Source organism: Trichosurus vulpecula, chromosome 2 (assembly GCF_011100635.1).
Source record: "Trichosurus vulpecula isolate mTriVul1 chromosome 2, mTriVul1.pri, whole genome shotgun sequence".
Lineage (NCBI taxonomy): Eukaryota > Metazoa > Chordata > Mammalia > Diprotodontia > Phalangeridae > Trichosurus > Trichosurus vulpecula.
The window spans coordinates 124002170-124019801 of record NC_050574.1 but is presented as its reverse complement, the minus strand read 5'-3'; the positions used below and the strand labels follow the sequence as shown (position 1 = coordinate 124019801).

At 35.2% G+C, this 17632-nt stretch overlaps 1 protein-coding gene across 2 annotated transcripts in view; it reads right to left on the bottom strand.

Moving 5' to 3' along the window:
* RAB6A (RAB6A, member RAS oncogene family) overlaps positions 1-17632 on the bottom strand; it is a 99109-nt gene that overhangs the window by 60338 nt on the left and 21139 nt on the right. The gene's annotated exons all lie outside the window — the stretch shown is intronic.

The following is a 17632-nucleotide window of genomic DNA, read 5'->3' as shown; positions in this document are numbered from 1 at the left end:
TGTAAACATAAGAAAAGCTACATGTTAATTTTTCTATGCTGTGTCATTCCATATAATAATTCAATAGCAATCTTCAACTGCTCTTTACCATGGTCATTGCTTTCTGCCAGATCTTAAAAACTGCCTAGTATAAATGAAAAGCATTCACCGACCATCTTGTGAAGACTCACACTCGAGTGTCTGTCCAGAGGACCCAGGCAGCTGCTGTGGCAACCACATAGATGTTTTTAATAAACAAATTGAACTATGCCTGCTAAAAAAAAAAAAAAATGAAAAGCACCAATATGCTCCAATTACTAAGCACAATCAAGTCTTCATCAATACAAAGCTAATCTTTGTAACATTCAGATAAAATATGTGATAAAAATCAATTTAATTAAAATCATTTATTTTAATAATGCAATTTTGTTTTTGTTGACATACCTATTAATTTGAAGATCTAACTGTTTAACTTACACATTGGTATTCCATTCACATAGTGGGTTTCAGTGTGTATCCAGGAAACCATCTGTTTCAGCTAAATCCTTCAGCATATGGTTTACAATCCTTCCTTCTAACAGCAGTTTAAAAGTGAATAGTCAGCACTTTTACTTGGACCAGGACTAGAAAGGGTGGTCTTTAAAAAAAAACTTCTAAAGAAATTTTTGTTTACCATAACTAGTAATATTAACATTCCAGTCTTGGTGTTGGATGTTGAAACAATCCTGTTATGTCAAAAACTAATATACTGGCAAAGTGTGTAATACAAGTTATTTTTTAAATTCTACTTTTTTATCAAATTATACAGCTTACAGAATCTTTTAAAACACAACATTAATCTATACTGTATAGTAAACCTTTATGATAAGTGAAATATCATACTTACAAGGATTATTCAGCATTTTTCCCATAGTGATTCTTTGAAATAGGCAGTAATAGGGGTATAGAGATATCAAATAACTTGCCAACAATTGTTTAACTCAAAAGCATCCAAGTCAGGACTTAAACCCAAGGTGTCTTCTGAATTTAACACTTGTTCTCTTTGTCAGGTAAGCCAAACTCAGCTGTAGCTAGGATCAAACAGGTACATCAGGGAAGACTATTAATGTCAACTTAGGACCCAGGAAAATGTAAAGATTATCATTAGGATAAAGAAGAGAAACCCTAGATATTACACAAATTTGTAATTAACAAATAACACAATCACAAACATTACTACCATTATTTATATACAGCTTTAGATTTGCCTAGACACAAACTAGGGTCAAGAACCTAGAAAGCTCCTTGAACTGACAATGGTCTAGATCTGATCTGGCCCTGCTGAAAGTTTCCTCAAGCTATCTCTGTGATCCTTAAAGAATGCAGCACTCAAAAAATACAGTACCCAAAGAACAATGGGTAGGATGCCAGATAAGAAAGGCCAAGATTACACAAGCCCAGTCCCTAAGAAGTGGGGAGAGTCTAGTTCTTTCTCTCTCTCTTTTTTTTCCTGAGGGGGAAAGGTAGGGCAATTGGGGTTAATTGACTTGCCCAAGGTCATACAGTTAGTAAGTGTGTCTAGTGTATGAGGCCAAATTTGAACTCAGGCCCTTCTGACTCCAGGGCCGGTGTTCTATTCACTGCGCAACCCAGCTGCCCCAAGAGTCTAGTTCTAACACAAAATTCCATTAAAGGAAGTATGGCTGAAAGAATGAGTTAACAAAAAAATATCAAGGGCTATCATAACACAAGAGATGACCAAGATACAAATACAGGGGAGGAGAAATAAATCCAAAACACCTACAAAGTCTCAAAGAAAAACAAAGTTTGGACACAAGATCAATTAGAATTTCCAAAAGTGAAACCAGGGTTTTAAAAAATAATTTAAAATGAGATTATAAACAAAATGAAGTGATAGTTAAGAACCATTAAGAAAAAACTTGGAAAGAGAATAACTCAACATAAAAAAACAGAAAACCAACAAACCAAGCAAGTAAGTCCCTGAAAATAGGAATGATCAAATTGAAGTTATGATTCCATAAAAAAGAAAGTGTTAAAGTTAAAAGATTGAAAAAATAGAAGAAAACATAAGATATCTCATATCTGAAATGAAAAGGCCCAGAAAACAGATCAAGTAGAGATAGGCTAAGAATCACTGGACTACACCAATACCATAACTTTAAAAAGTATCTATACACATATTTCAAGAAATCATGAAAACAAAACAAATGTAGGCACACTAATAATGCACTGCTGGTGGAGTTGTGAAATAATAAAACTGGAATGACCATTCTGAAAGCAATTTGGAACTATACACAAAAAATTACTAAACTTAGCATACCTTTGACCCAAATGCTACTACTAGGCTTGTACATCAAAGAGGTGTTTTAAAAAAGGAAAAGGAAAAGGACCCATAAGTACAAATATATTTACAGTGGCTATTTTTGTGGCGGCAAATAAGGAGAAACTGGAAGATGGGGGGAGAATGACAGCTATTAGAACAAAAACTAAATCTGACAAAGACTGTTGGGAAACCTGGAAAGCAATCTGGCACAAAGTAGATACAGACTAACATCTCACACCATTTACCAAAATAAAATCCAAATGGGTACATAACTTAGACATAAAGAGTGAAATCATAACATAATGTGAAACAAGTAAGAAATTACCTGTCATGTCTATGGATATGGAAGACTTCATGACCAAAGAGGTAGAGAGGATCACAGAAGATAAAACGGACAGTTCTGATTACACAAAATTTAAAAGGTTTAGAACAAACAAAACCAATGTAACTAAAATTAGAAGAGAAGCGGGTAAACAGAAAAAGTTTTACAGTGTTTCTTTGATAAAGGTATTATTTCTAAGATACACAGAGAATTGATTAAAATTTGTAAAAATGAGAGCCATTTCAAACCACTGAAAGACAGCAACAGGTATTTTGCAGAGGAAAAAATTCAAGCTATCAACAGCTTGATATCTAAATAACTAATATTGAGGGTAATGGCAAATTGAAACAATTGAGGTTCTACTTCATTACCATCATATCAGCAAAGCCTATTTCAAAAAAAAAAAAAAAAAAAGGAAAATGACAAATACTGGAGAGACTATGGGAAAACAGGTACATTAACAAACTGTTGGTGGGGCTATTAACTGACCTAGCCACTCGGGAAAAAAATTTGGAACTACATACAAAAGTTATTAAACTGTGCATACCCCTCTACCCAACAATACCTATTATTAGGGTCTATCCTCAAAGAAATCAAAGGAGGAGGAAAAGGTCCCATTTGTAGAAAAATACAGTATTTATAACAGTTCTATTTTTAGTGGCAAACAACTAAGGGGATGTGAAGAATGGCTAAACAAGTCATGGTATACAAATGTGATACAAAACTACTGTGCTGAAAGAAATGATGAAGGAAATGGTTTCAGGGAAGCCTGGGAAGGGTTGTACAAACTAATGTAGAGTGAAGTGAGCAGAAGCCAAACAACAATTTATACAATAACATCATCATTCGTTGTAAAGACAAACAACTTTCAAAGTCTACAGAATTCTGATGAATCCAAAGATGAACCAATGATTTTGAAAGACTTGTGATAAACCATGCCACCCATCTCCTGAAAGCAATGGGGGGACTCACAATACAGACTGAAACCTATCTTTCTGGACGTAGCCAATGAGGGAATTTTTAGGGGGCTTTTTATTTTTCTTACTTTCTCAGTGGAAGAGGGAGAGATGGGAGGGAACAAAAATGAATTTTAACAGGATGAAAAAAATAAAATGTTTTTAAAAAATAAACTACAGAGGAAATGGCTGAACTAATATTAATATTGCATAGCATATGCATGTAATAGAATACTACTGTGCTGTAAAAAATTCTAAATGGGACGGTTTCAGAGACACCTGGGAAAACTTGGACATAGTGACCAGAACCAAGAGAACAATTTAAATACTTACAACGCTCCAAAATCAAACTTTCAAAACTTTAATAATACTGATCAGTGTATTTACTATTATTCCAGAAGATATATTATGAAGCATCCTCCACCTCCTGTCAGAGAGGTAATGGATTTGGGGGTGCATTAATGAGCCATATATTTTTGGACGTGGCTAATGCATCAACTCATTTTGCTATGCACAATTGTTAGGTTTTCCTTCCAGTGGTGTTCATCATAAAAATTTTTTTTGACAGTATTAACACAGCTAACCTTTTGGTTGAGATTAGAAAGGCAGGAATGTGAAGTAGCAGAGACTACAACGGTCTAGAAGTCTCAATGAGGACAGGCCTAGGCAAGGTGTAACACAAGAAAATGTATAATGATAGGTTGTGGTGAGGTAGAGGAATATCAGAATTACTAATCAAGGAGTTAGAACATTTATGGGTAACAGAATATTTATGCATAATGGTAAGTTCTCCTGTGACTATCCCTGTGGGTGACTGAGGTAGAGTACTACCCCTAATGAGGCTTTCATACACATGAAAAGATAGCACCCATCGGTGGGTATACACACAAAGAAGACCCAAGGTAACAAGAAATGTCCCATGTATGCCAAAATATTTATAGCTACACTTTTTGTAGTAACAGAGGACTGAAAAACAAAGATGTCCATTCACTGGAGAATGGCTAAACACATTATTTTACTACTGCCTAGTAAGAAATGGTGAATATGAAGCATTCAAAGGTATAGGAACTATATAAAGTGCTTCAAAGTAAACAAATCAGAACAAGGGAAAAGAAAGTAAACAATGCAAATATAAACCTTTTTTTAAAAAGTGAATACTGTATAATCATAATGATCAAGTACAGCATTAAGAAAGAAGTGAGAGGGAATTATGGGAAGATGAGAGAATAAGGCAGGAAATTACCTAGCTCTTTCAAATTCCCCCCCAAATAATAACTCAAAGTGAATTTTAGAGAGGCAGAAATAAAAGTTGGGATAAAGAAGTCACCCAGGCTAAGACAACTTGGGAGGACATTAGGAGGGATCTGATCTCTCAGAGTGATGATCTGGCCAGAGCCAAGTACCAATACTGCTACAGCTCAGCCAACAAACAGCAAACTCTAGGGGCAGCTATGTTGGAGTTAGCCTCAGCTTCAGGAATTTTCACCCCACAGACGGTATGGGAGTCAGGTGGCTGATCAGTGCTGGACACAGGGCCCAGACCTGTTGACTAGATGGGGTCCCAGGTTGTGGCTACTGGCAAGGAGTGAGCCTACACTGTTAAGCATAGCAGCAGAGGGGCCAGGGTTCTGTTTCAAGTTTTGGTCACCTGCAGAACAGAGTCCCTGAGTGCTGACTTGGACAGTCGCTGGAGGGAATGCAGGGAGTAAGAATGTTTGTGATGGCAGTCATCCTGGGGGCCCTGGTCTCTGACCAGGAGTACCTGAGATCACTCACAGACTAAGACATGAGCTGGAAGAGCAGTGATCACATGCCTTGATATTAGAACATTTCAAGAACCAAAAAGTCAAAGACCTAGAAACAGAGCTCAGAAAACAACAGCATGAAAAACCTAAGGCCTAAGACATCATGCCCACACCCCAGAAAGAAAGCCTGACCCTAATGTTAGAAACATACTTACACCGTCTAGTAATAAACAATAGAAGCCAGGAACATTTTAATTATAGTTTACATTTATTCCTCCTGAATAAATGGGTACATCCCCTGAACAGAGCACAGGGGAAAGTTACAAAGGACTCAGATGGACGTCAGTACTTTTATTGACCCTCACCTCGAATCTCCCAACAGGCTCTTCATTGGCCAGATGCAACCCCTGACTGTCTACGTCATGCTCTCCTCAAATGGCTCCTTTAAGCATGCATCTAACCTTTCATCTGACCGACCAGAGGCCTGCTTTCTGCTAAGGGGGGTGGGGGGGAGCCCCTCGGGGCTGCTTCTCTGTGCAAACAAAACTCTGCCCCCCCCACCCCCGTTTCTTATACTAATATAAGTTAATAGCCAAGAAACTGGCTGTTTAAAAAAAAAAAGTTAAGTAAACAACAAAGAAAGAGCCTGAAGTAGAGAACAGAGAAGATCAGGGTTCAAACTCAGATGAAAACAAAAACAAAACAGCTACTTGTAAAGCAACAAAGAAAAATGTAAAATGAGTTTTCAGAGGAACAAATTAAAGCTATCTAGAGGCATATGAAGAAATGCTCTAGATCACTATTGATTAGAGAAATGCAAACCAAAACAACTCTTAGGTACCACATCTCTCCTGTCAGACTGGCTAACATGACAAAACAGGAAAATGATAGGTGCTGCAGAGGATGTGGGAAAATTGGAACATTGTTACATTGTTGGTAGATTTGCGAACTAATCCGGCCATTCTGGAGAGCAATTAGGAACTATGCCCAGGGGGCTACGAAAATGTGCGTACCCTCTGACCCAGTAATATCGCTTCTGGTGCTGTATCCCAAAGAGATCATAAAAATGGGAAAAGGGCCCACATGTACAAAAATATTTATAGCAGCTCTTTTTGTGGTAGCAAAGAACTGGAAATCAAGGGGATGCCCATCAATTGGGGAATGGCTAAACAAGTTATGGTATATGAACGTAGTGGAATGCTACTGTGCTATAAGAAATGCGGAAGATACAGACTTCATAATAACCTGGAAGGACCTACATGATCTGATGCTGAGTGAGGGGAGTAGAACCAGGAGAACACTTTACACAATCACAGACATATTGCTTCTGTGATGACTTTGATAGACTTGGCTCTTCTCAGCAATACAAGGTTCAAAGACAGCTCCAAAGGACTCATGATGGAAAGAGCTACTAGCTACAGTCAGAGAAAGAACTACAGAGTCTGAATGCAGATTGAAACAAACTATTTGCTCTCTCTCTTTTTTTCTCTTTTTTGGTTTTGTTTCTTCTTTCTCATGATTCATTCCATTGGCCATAATTCTTCTTTACAACTTGATTATTGTGTAAACAAGTTTAATGCGAAGGTATATATTTATTACACATATTGGATTTCATGCTGTCTTGGGGGGGGAGAAAATTTGGAACTCAAAAATATGTGGAACTGAGTATTGTAAACTAAAAATAAAAAATCTAAAAAAAAAAAAAAAGGAAAATGGTCATAAGCCAAAAAGAGTTTTTGGAAGACCTTAAAGGGAACTTTAAAAATCAAATAAAAGAAGTTAAGGAAAAATCAGGAGAAAAAATAAGAGTAATGCAAGAAAATCAAGGCAATTATGAAAAAGTCAAACTAAAAAGAGGATCCAAAAACTTACAAAAGAATATAAGTCCTTAAAAATTTAAATTAAGTCCAAAAGTCTCATTATGTTATCCACATCCAAAGAAAGAACTATGGAGTCTGAAGGCAGATCAAAGCATACTATTTTCTTTTTTGTTGTTTTTTTTTCCTCTCTCAAGGTTTTTCCCTTTTGTTCTGTTTCTTTTACAACATGACTAATGTAGAAATATGTTTAATATCATTTAGAGTTCAGGACCTTATAAAAATGAATGTTGAAAAAATATATCTCTCTACATATGTGCATATATGTATGTATACACACACAAAATAATTAGAATTGGGAAACGGGAAGCTAATGACTTCATAGGCTATCAAGAAATAAAACAAAATCAAAAGAATGAAAAAATAGGAGAGAACATGAAATATCTCATTAGAAAAACAATTAACCTGAAAACAGATTGAGGAGAGATAAGGTAAGAATTGTTAGACTGCCTGAAAGTTATGATCAAAAAAAGAGTTTGCGCTACACTACACTTCAAGAAATCATTGAGGAAAATTGCCCTGAAATTTTGGAGCTAGAAGGAAAAAAGAAATTAAAAAAAAATCTACCAATTTGCCTGAAAGAGATCCCAAAATAAAAATTAACAGGAATACTGCAGCTAAGTTTCAAAGCTCCCAGGTCAAAGAGAAAATATTGCAAACAATCAGAAAGAAACAATTTAAATACTGTGGAGGTACAGTCAGGATAATACAAGATTTAGCAGCTTCTACATCAAAAGACAGAAGGGCATGATATGATATTCCAAAGGGCAGAGAAGCTGGGTTTGCAACCAAGAATAACATTCCCAGCAAAGCTGAATGTAATCCTGTAAGGGGGGGTGGGGGTGGGGGGGGGGAAGACATTCGATGAACTAAAAGGACTTTCAAGTATTCTTGAGGAAAAGACCAGAACTGAACAGAAAATGTGACTTACAAGAATGCGAAGAAACATAAGAAACATGAAAGACGAATTATAAGGAATTTAATAACGTTAGACTATTTACTTCTTACATGGGAAAATGTTACTTGTAATTCTTAAAAATGCTATCATTACTAGGTTAGTTCAAAATAGTATATGTAGACTGAAAGATTCGGGTTGAATTGATTATGATGGGATGATACCAAAAAAATAAAATTGTATAGGTAGAGGTAGGTAAAATGGAGCAAATGATCTCATACAAAAGAGGCATGAATGGAAGCACAGTAAAGGGGAGGAGGGTGGGTAGTGCTAGAACCTTATTTTCATCAGAGCTAGGTTAAAGAAGGAATAACATACACATCTAATAGGGTGTAAAAGTCTTCTTAACTTACAGAGAAACAGGAGGGCAGGGAGATAGGATAAGGGAGGGATTCTCAGAAAGATGTGTGGATTAAGAAATAGGAGGGGCAAGGGGAGAAGGATAAGGAAGGAACTTTTAGAAGGGTATGAAAATTAGGGAAGTAGTGATCAGAAGTAACTAGGGTTTCTGAAGGATAGAAGAGAGGGGGAGGAGAGAGAGAGAAAGAGAGAGAGAGAGAGAGAGAGAAACAGTGAGGAAAAATAGGATGAAGGAAAATACACAACTAGTAATTATAATTTTGAATGTGAATGGGATGAATTTAACCATAAAATGGAAACAGCAGAATAGATCAAAAACCAGAACCGGACAGTATATTGTTTACAAGCAGCATTTAAAAATGAGGGACACACATAGAGTAAAAACAAAGAGCTGGAGTAAAACCTATTATGCTTTAGCTGATTTTTAAAAAGCAGAGGTAGCAATCATGATCTCAGACAAAGTTAAAGCTAAAATAGAAAAAAACAGAAACATTATGTTAAAAGTAATATCACAACTAAACATATATGCACCAAATGCTATAGCTTCCAAATTTTTATAGGAAAAGGTAAATGAATTATAGGTGGAAAAGCAAAACTTTAATAGTGCGGGATTTCAACCTTCTCTCAGAACTAGATAAATCTAATCAAAAAATAAATAAATAAGTCACAAAGATGAATAGAATCTTAGTAAGCTAGATATGATAGACATCTGGGGAAAACTGAATGGAAATAGAAAGGCATATATCTTTATCTCAGTAGTATATGGCATCCTTATAAAAACTGACCATATATTAGGCCATAAAAATTTTATAGTTATGTAGAGAAAAGTAGAATAATTAAATGAATAGTTTTCAGATCATAATGTAATAAAAATTACATTCAATAAAGGACCATGGAAACACAGATTAAAAATCAATTGGAGACTAAATAACCTAATCTTGAAGAATGAATGGGTTAAAGAACAAGTCACAGAAAGAAAAAATAATTTTATTAAAGAACACTAATAATGAGACAACATATCAAAACTTATACAGATACAACAAAAGCAGTAATCAGAGGAAAATTTATTATCTCTAAATGATTCATCACTAAAATAGAGAAAGAGAAGATTAATGAACTGGGCATGCAACTTAAAAAACAAATTAAAGAACAACAACAACAACAAATTAAAAATCAGCAATTAAATACCAAATTGGAAATCCTAAAAATTAAAGGTGTGATTAATAAAATTGAATTAAGAAAACCACTTAATTAATAAATAAAACTTAGAGTTGGTTTTATGGGAAAAAAAAACAATAAAATAGATAAACCATTGGTTAATATGACTTTTTTAAAAAGAGAAGCCAAATCACCAAGTATCAAAAAGGAAAAGGGTGAATACATCAATAATGAAGATGAGATTAAAGCATTACTAATTAACTCCTAATAAGGAGTTATTTTGCCCAATTATATGCCAATAAATTTAACAACTTAAGTGAAATGGAAGAATACTTACAAAAATACAAACTGCCCAGATTAACGAACAGGAATATTCAAATAAACCTATTGTAGAAATAGATATTGAACAGGGCACAAATGAGCTTTCTAAGAAAAAAGTATTAGGGCCAGATGAATTTACCAGTAAGTTTACCAAACATTTAAAGACCAACTAATTTCAATATTAAATAAATTTGGAATAATAGGCAAAGAAGAAGTCCTACCAAGCTCTTTTTATGAAACAAATATGGTGCTGATACCAAATCCAGGAAGAGCAAAGAAAATCATAGACAATTTCACTAATACACATTACTCATCAGATTTATGGATAGAAGAAGAATTTATGAATAAACAATAGATAGAGAATACTGTGAGATATAAAATGGATAACTGATTACACTAAATTAAAAAGGTTTTGTACAAATAATACCAATGTAGCCAAGATTAGAAAGAAAGTAGAAAATTGAGGGAAAATGTTATATAGACAGTCTCTCAGATAAAGGCCTCTTATCTCAAATAAAGAGAATACTGTCAAATTTATAAGAATATGAATCATCCAAGGCAGCTAGGTGGCACAGTGAGTAGAGCACTGGCCTCGGAGTCAGGAGGACCTGAGTTCAAATTCAGCCTCAGACACTTGACACATTTACTAGCTGTATGACCTTGACCAAGTCACTTAACCCCAACTGCCCTGCCTTCCCCCCTGCAAAAAAGAAGGGAAAAAAAAGAATATGAGTCATTCCCAAATTGATAAATGACCAAAGGATATGAACAGGAAGTTTTGGGAAGAAACTGAACCGATATATAGTTATTTAACAAGATGTTCTAAGTCATTACTGATTAGAGAAATGCAGATTAAAACGACCTTCAGGTACTGATACAATGACTGGCTAAAATGAGAAAGGGAAAATGACAAATGTTGGAAGGGATGTGGAAAAACTGGGACATTAATACACTGTTGGTGGAACTATGAACTGATCTAACCATTCTGGAGAGCAATCTGGAATTAACTCTAGCCTAGCAATACCACTATTAGGTCTGTTTCTCAAAGTGATGAGGGAAAAAGAAAATGAAGCTATATGTTCTAAAATATGTATAGCAGCTCTTTGTAGTGGCAAAGAACTGGAAATTGAGAGGATGCCCATCAGTTGGGGAATGGCTAATCAAGTTGTGATATATGATTTCGATGGACTACTACTATGCTATAAGAAATGAGGAGCAAAATAGTGAATTATTAGCCCAGAAGCTAGCCTCTTTGGGTTTATCAGAGAGTACATTGCTATAGTTGTTGACTTCTCCATCTTGTGCTCCTATCCTATTCCACTGATTCACAACTCTGTTTCTTAGCCAGTACCAGCTAATTTTGATGACTGCTGCTCTGTAGTACAGTTTAATATCTGGTATGGCTAGGCCACCTTCTCTAGCATTTCTTTTCATCAATACCTTAGATATTCTAGACCTCTTGTTCTTCCAGGTGAATTTTGTTATTATTTTATCCAGCTCTGTAAAATAATTTTTTGGTAGTTCAAGTGGTATGGCACTGAATAGATAAGATTAATTTAGGTAAAATTGTCATTTTTATTATACTAGCTCAGCCTAACCATGAGCAACTGATATTTTTCCATTTATTTAGATCTGACTTTATTCATGTGAAAAGTGTTTCATAATTATGTTCATATAGGCCCTGGGTTTGTCTTGGCAGATAGACTCCCAAATATTTTATAGTGTCTACAGTAGCTTTGAATGGAATCTCTCTTTCTATCTCTTGCTGTTGGGCTTTGTTAGTAATGTACAGGAATGCTGAGGATTTATGTGGGTTTATTTTATATCCTGCAACTTTGCTAAAGTTGTTTATTATTTCAAGTAGGGTTCTAGGGTTGTATCCCAAAGAAATCACACAAGCGGGAAAAGGACCCATACGTACAAAAATATTTATAGCGGCTCTTTTTGTGGTAGCTAAGAACTGGAAATCAAAGGGATGCCCATCAATTGGTGAATGGCTGAACAAGCTATGGTATATGAAGGTAATGGAATACTATTGTCCTATAAGAAATGGGGATGATACAGACTTCATAACAACCTGGAAAAACCTACACGACATAATGCTAAGTGAGTGGAGCAGAGCAAGGAGAACATTATACACAACCACAGATATACGGATTCTGGGAGGACCAACCCTGACAGACTTCGCTCTTCTCAGCAACACAAGGTACAAAGACAACTCCAACGGACTCACGATGGAGAATGCTGTCTACATCCAGAGAAAGAAGTATGAAGTATGAATGCAGATTGAGGCACACTTCATGCTAGCCTTTTTCCCCCCCTTTTTTTCTTTTTCTCTCTTTTGTTTTTGTTTTTGGGTTGTTGGTATTTTTTTTGGTCCTGTTTCTTCTTTTGCATGATTCATTTCATTGATCACAGTTCTTCTCCATAACTTGACTAGTGTGTAAATCAATTAAAGTTATACGTGGAAGCTATATAGGATTCCATGTCGTCTTGGGGAGGAAGTGGGGGGAGGGAAGGAAGAAAATCTGGAGCTCAAAATTATGTAAACCGAGTGTTGTAAACTAAAAATTTAAAAAATAAAGGTATAATTAAAAAAAATTTAAAAATAAATAAAAAATAATAATAAATTAAAAAAAAAAAGAAACGAGGAGCAAGTTGATCTTAGGAAAATACGGAAAGACCTGTCTGGAATAATGAAGAGTGAAACAAGCAGAATGAAAGGAACATTGCATATAGTAACAGCAATATTGTTTAAAGAGTAACTGTGAATGACTAAGTTATTCTGAGTAATAGGAATATTAAAATCAAGTACAAAGGACCTATGAATGAAGATGCTATCCATTTCCAGAGAAAGAACTGATATGTAGATGTATTGTATGGTTTCACATATATCTATGTCAAATGTTAGCTTTATGAAGCGAAAAGTTGGGAGGGAGAGAGCTTAGAACTCAAAATGAAATTAATAAAATTTTTGGAAAAGAGAGAGAAAAATAAGAAAATATACCTCTCTCCCTTCATAGAGGTGAGGAGTCATGGGTGTGTAATACTGAATGCAATGCCAAAATCAGTTGATTTACTGGTTTTGCTAAATTGCATTTTTTCCCTCTTTTTTATTCTTTGTTATAAGGTATGAGGTTGGGGGGAGAGAGGGATATATTTAGAAATCAGGGTGATTTAAGAAAAAAAAAAACCTATCAGTAACAAAACAAAAATAAGAATAAAATTAAAGATATTTTATTTTGTAAACCTTAAAGTACTCTATAAATCTGTTACTAAGATCTACATTAAGAAACTACATCAGTCAGTAGAACCACCTGCAGCTGAATTTGTGTTCATGATAGCAAGCATTTAGAAAAGTTCTCCAGGTAGATTTATTCAGACTGGCCAAAAGGGGTAGAAGAAATAACTGGCCTAACTGATGTTCCTCAAACTTTGCATTCCATACCTGATCTTTGTACTTTTGCCCGTACTCACTCATCACTTCTACCTCTGGGAACACCTATCTTCTTTCAAGGCTCAGCTCAAAGGAAGTCTTCCCATGCTCCCTTGTTAGCAATGTCCTCTCCATTTTCAAATTATCACGTATATACTTGTTTTTAAAAACCTTTTATTTTTCTAGTAGAGGAGCCCTTAACCTTTTCAACATGGACCCTTTTGGCAAGTCTAGTGAAAAGCTTATGGACCTCTTTCTTAAAATATTTAAAATACATATATCACTGTAAATAAATTTATTTAAATAAAATTACACAAAATAAAGTACACAAGATTCCAAAGGGAACCAATCATATATAAACACTTAGCAAAAAAATTATTTTAAGTTCATAAGCCCCAGGTTAAGAACTTCTGCCCTAGTAGAATAAAAAAGTACTTGAGGGCAAGGGCTGTTTTTCTTCCTGTCTTCCTATCCCCAGCGTGTAGTATGTTTTCCACGTATTAGGCACTTAACATGTGCTAGAATGAATTAAAATTTAATATCTACAAATGTACTGAAGTCATTAGTTAAAATCTCTTATATAGATACTTAAATCTGAAAATAATCTCTAGAAAAACTGAAATGATATTCAGGGTGCATTCTTAATATCAGCTCCAGAAATAAAATTTAAATTCTATCCTATACCAAACATTTGTCAGAGAATTCTTGAAATCCTACCATCTGCAAAATCCTATTTATATCCTTTCTGCATTTCTGTATAGACCAACCATGACAATCATCTCTGTCTGATTCTTATTCAGCTTAACATTCATTTGGCAAGCAAGCTAGATTGAATCTATTCCAAACTATAGAATTGCACAACTAAAACATTCCATGCCCTGGCAAATAAGAGACGTGAAAAAGCCAGAGTTTAGCCACAGACATGCCTCTAATCCTTGAAAATCAAAAGTGAACCTGAGACTGCACTGCTCACTTTCTCAAAATTTATTAATACCTACTATATATTAAGAACTACTATAGGCAACACAGCTAGAAAAGAAAGAACTTTGCATGTGACAAACCATTTTTTCTACAATTTCGCATGTTGAACAAATCCAGAAATATAGTGTTAAATATTTATATTTAATTGGTACAAGGTTAGGGAACAGAAATTGCATGTGTTGCTGAGCATTATTTTTTCTCATGAATTCCTCATTAGAAAGCATAGCTGTATGCTTTTTGTATGGCCATATATGAAAAAGAGAAATTACTTCATTATCCCAAATTCTCCTTAGTAATGGGATTTTACCTGTATTACCGATCTCTGACAACAGGAGACTACTGAGAAAATAAGCAGTAAAACATCAGTTTTTCAGAAAAAAAAAAAAAAAAAAAGCACATGTAAACCCAGTATTTTATTAGGGGAAAGTCACTAAATCAATAAATATTCATTAAGTGCTTTCTCTTTGTCTGGTACTGTGCCAAGCTCGGGGGATACAAAAAAAAAGTAAGAGATAGTCCCTGCCCTCAAAAAAAAATGATTAATAACAACCAGTGATTTGGGGAGATCCAAAGCTCCCCTTTTTCCTAAAGTCTTCATTTCAAACAAAGGGCATATCTGAGAGATGCTATCGGTGTGAAATTGACAGGCCTCAACCACTGATTGGATAAGGAAGGTATTAGAGGGTGAAGAATTGAGGATGAGAACTAGGTTGTATGCCTAAGTATGACTAGGAGGGTGGTGGTGGAAGTGGGAAAAGAGGATGGGAGAGGAGATATTGAAAAAGCAGGAAAGGAAAATCCAACTTACTAAGTCTATGCACTGCCAAGTCTATACACACATATGAATGCATTTAACTAGGTTCTGAAATTAATGTTTCACTGAGATGACAGAGAAAACAAAATTTCATCTTCCCTCAAGATGATGAGAAGGCACTGTCCTTTTCTGCTCTGCTTAGTTACTGATTTGTGCAAGGCAGGATTATTAACAAGCCTAAACAAAAAAGCAACTTGGTAGAAGGTAGTTCTCTCTGAACTAGAAAAGGAAATGAAATTTTATTCTTTTAAAATCCAGCTATGACTTGGTACAAGAAAAAGTAATCTCTCTAAATTGAAAAGGGGGAAGAAAACGAATTGGGGGAAGGGGAGGGGGAAAACTTCCTGCCAAGATGGGGAAAAATAAGGCAGATGGCATAGGTACAAACACTCCAAAAAAACCCAAAAGCTCACACCACAATGAATAGTGATCAAGAAATCCAGGAAAAAACTATTGTGCAAAAAGGATCCTTAGCACTATATCAAACTTGACTCCCAGGAGATACAGAACTCTGAACCTCAGAAATCTCAGCTCTAATCCAGGGGTGGGGGAACCTGTGGCCTCAAGGCCATATGTGGCCCTCTAGGCCGACAAGTGTGGCCCAATGACTAAATCCAAACTTCACAAATTTTTGTTCCAAGTTTGGATTCAGTCAAGTTTGGCCTTGACGGCCAAAGGTAACCCATTCCTAATCTCAGGAGGAAGAGTCAAAGGAGCAAGAATATAGGGAATGGCAGGCAGGACTAAGTAGGACCAGCACACTGCCAACCTCCGCACCTGCCACCCCCCTCTACCCTCCTCCAAAAACTCAAAGAAGGGCCAAGATTAGTCCTGGCACAAAATCTCAATATTCACAAATTAAAGCTGAAGATGAGCAAATCGAAGGGAATACGGAATAATATTACAAATCCAGATTTATCTCCCAAAAGGGAACAAGTATAGAACTACAAGCAGAGAATCAAAAGAAAAAAGAAAATTTTCTCAGGGACTACATAAATAGAAGTAAGCAAGTGATTAAAAAACTAGCTAAAATATTAAACCCTTTTCGTTAAGCTTTCAAGTCAGCATTTTTTTGTTTAAACTAATCTTCATCTTGAATTACTCCATAATCTTCCAGTTATGAAAAAGTCAATTCCCATTCATGTGGCAATTATTTCCTTCCAATTATGGCTTTGGGGAAAAAATATATCAGAAAGGAGGGACAGGAAAGGTATAATCTTATTTTCCATTAACACAGACATAGGCAGACTGCCCATCTAGCACTATAAAATTAAAAAGAGAAGATTTTCAAAGTTCTCTGCCCACCCTCAGGCTCACCTACACCAATCCAGACCTTCTGAATCAAAACAATTCTGTCCTACTTTACCATAATTTGATGACCTAAGTTCCAGAAGAAGTTCTGATACATGACAGCTGACTACCTTCTTCAGGTTTTAGTTTTTAAAATGCCGATCTATCAATGTAATGTTGGCAATATCAAGAGTCACTGTTTTAGAGATATTTATTTCTCCAAATGACAACAATGGATGACTTTTAACTTTTTCCAAATGAAAGAGATGAGTGGTGTTTAAAAAAATGCCTAAATTTCCCCCCAAAGTTCAAGAGTAGCAACCTAAGTGGCATTTTTAGCCAGGTTTGGTTTTGCTTTTAATGTGAACAGATAAAAACAACTTATTTGCTAAAATCCAAGTCTTTAAAACTCAAAGAAAAGAGATTTCCATTTCTCCAGCATAAGCAAAGAAGATTCTGATATAGAAAGCCTGTTACATGAAAAAGAACATAAAGATTGTAGGATATAATGTAGAAAAAATAAGCCAAACCTTCTGGGAAATTAACAGCTTATCCATTAAAAAGAAAGCAAGGGAAACATGTTCTCCTTAAAATAAAAAAATGGGTCTCCAGGAAAGGAAAAAAATAAGTATGTTCAGTCATTAAAATTTTTCTTTACATAATTTCTTTGGGTATTTTGAAGGATTGGAAATGGAATTTCCTTCTTTTTAAATGATGATCAAATTAAACTCATAAGCAGAAAAGAAGAGGACTTCATATTTATCACCAAAATCATCTTCCTGAGTATTTCCCGGGGAGTTTAACCAAAGACTGGATTGTACTTTTCAGTTTGAACTCAATAAACATTATTAAGCACCGTATATGTATACACGCACGCACACACACACACACACACATATATATTTATACATATATACACAATATATGTATGCATATATGTAGCCTTATCCAATAGTACCGTGCTAGGAACTAGAGATATAAAGACAAAAAAATGGTCCCTACCCTGGAGAATCTGGAGTTGGGAGGAGAGGAAGACTCAAGGAGAGTAAGGTATACAACAGTGAAAAGATAAGATATTTAAAAGTAATTCACAAAAGAAGAGAAGTTAAAACTGG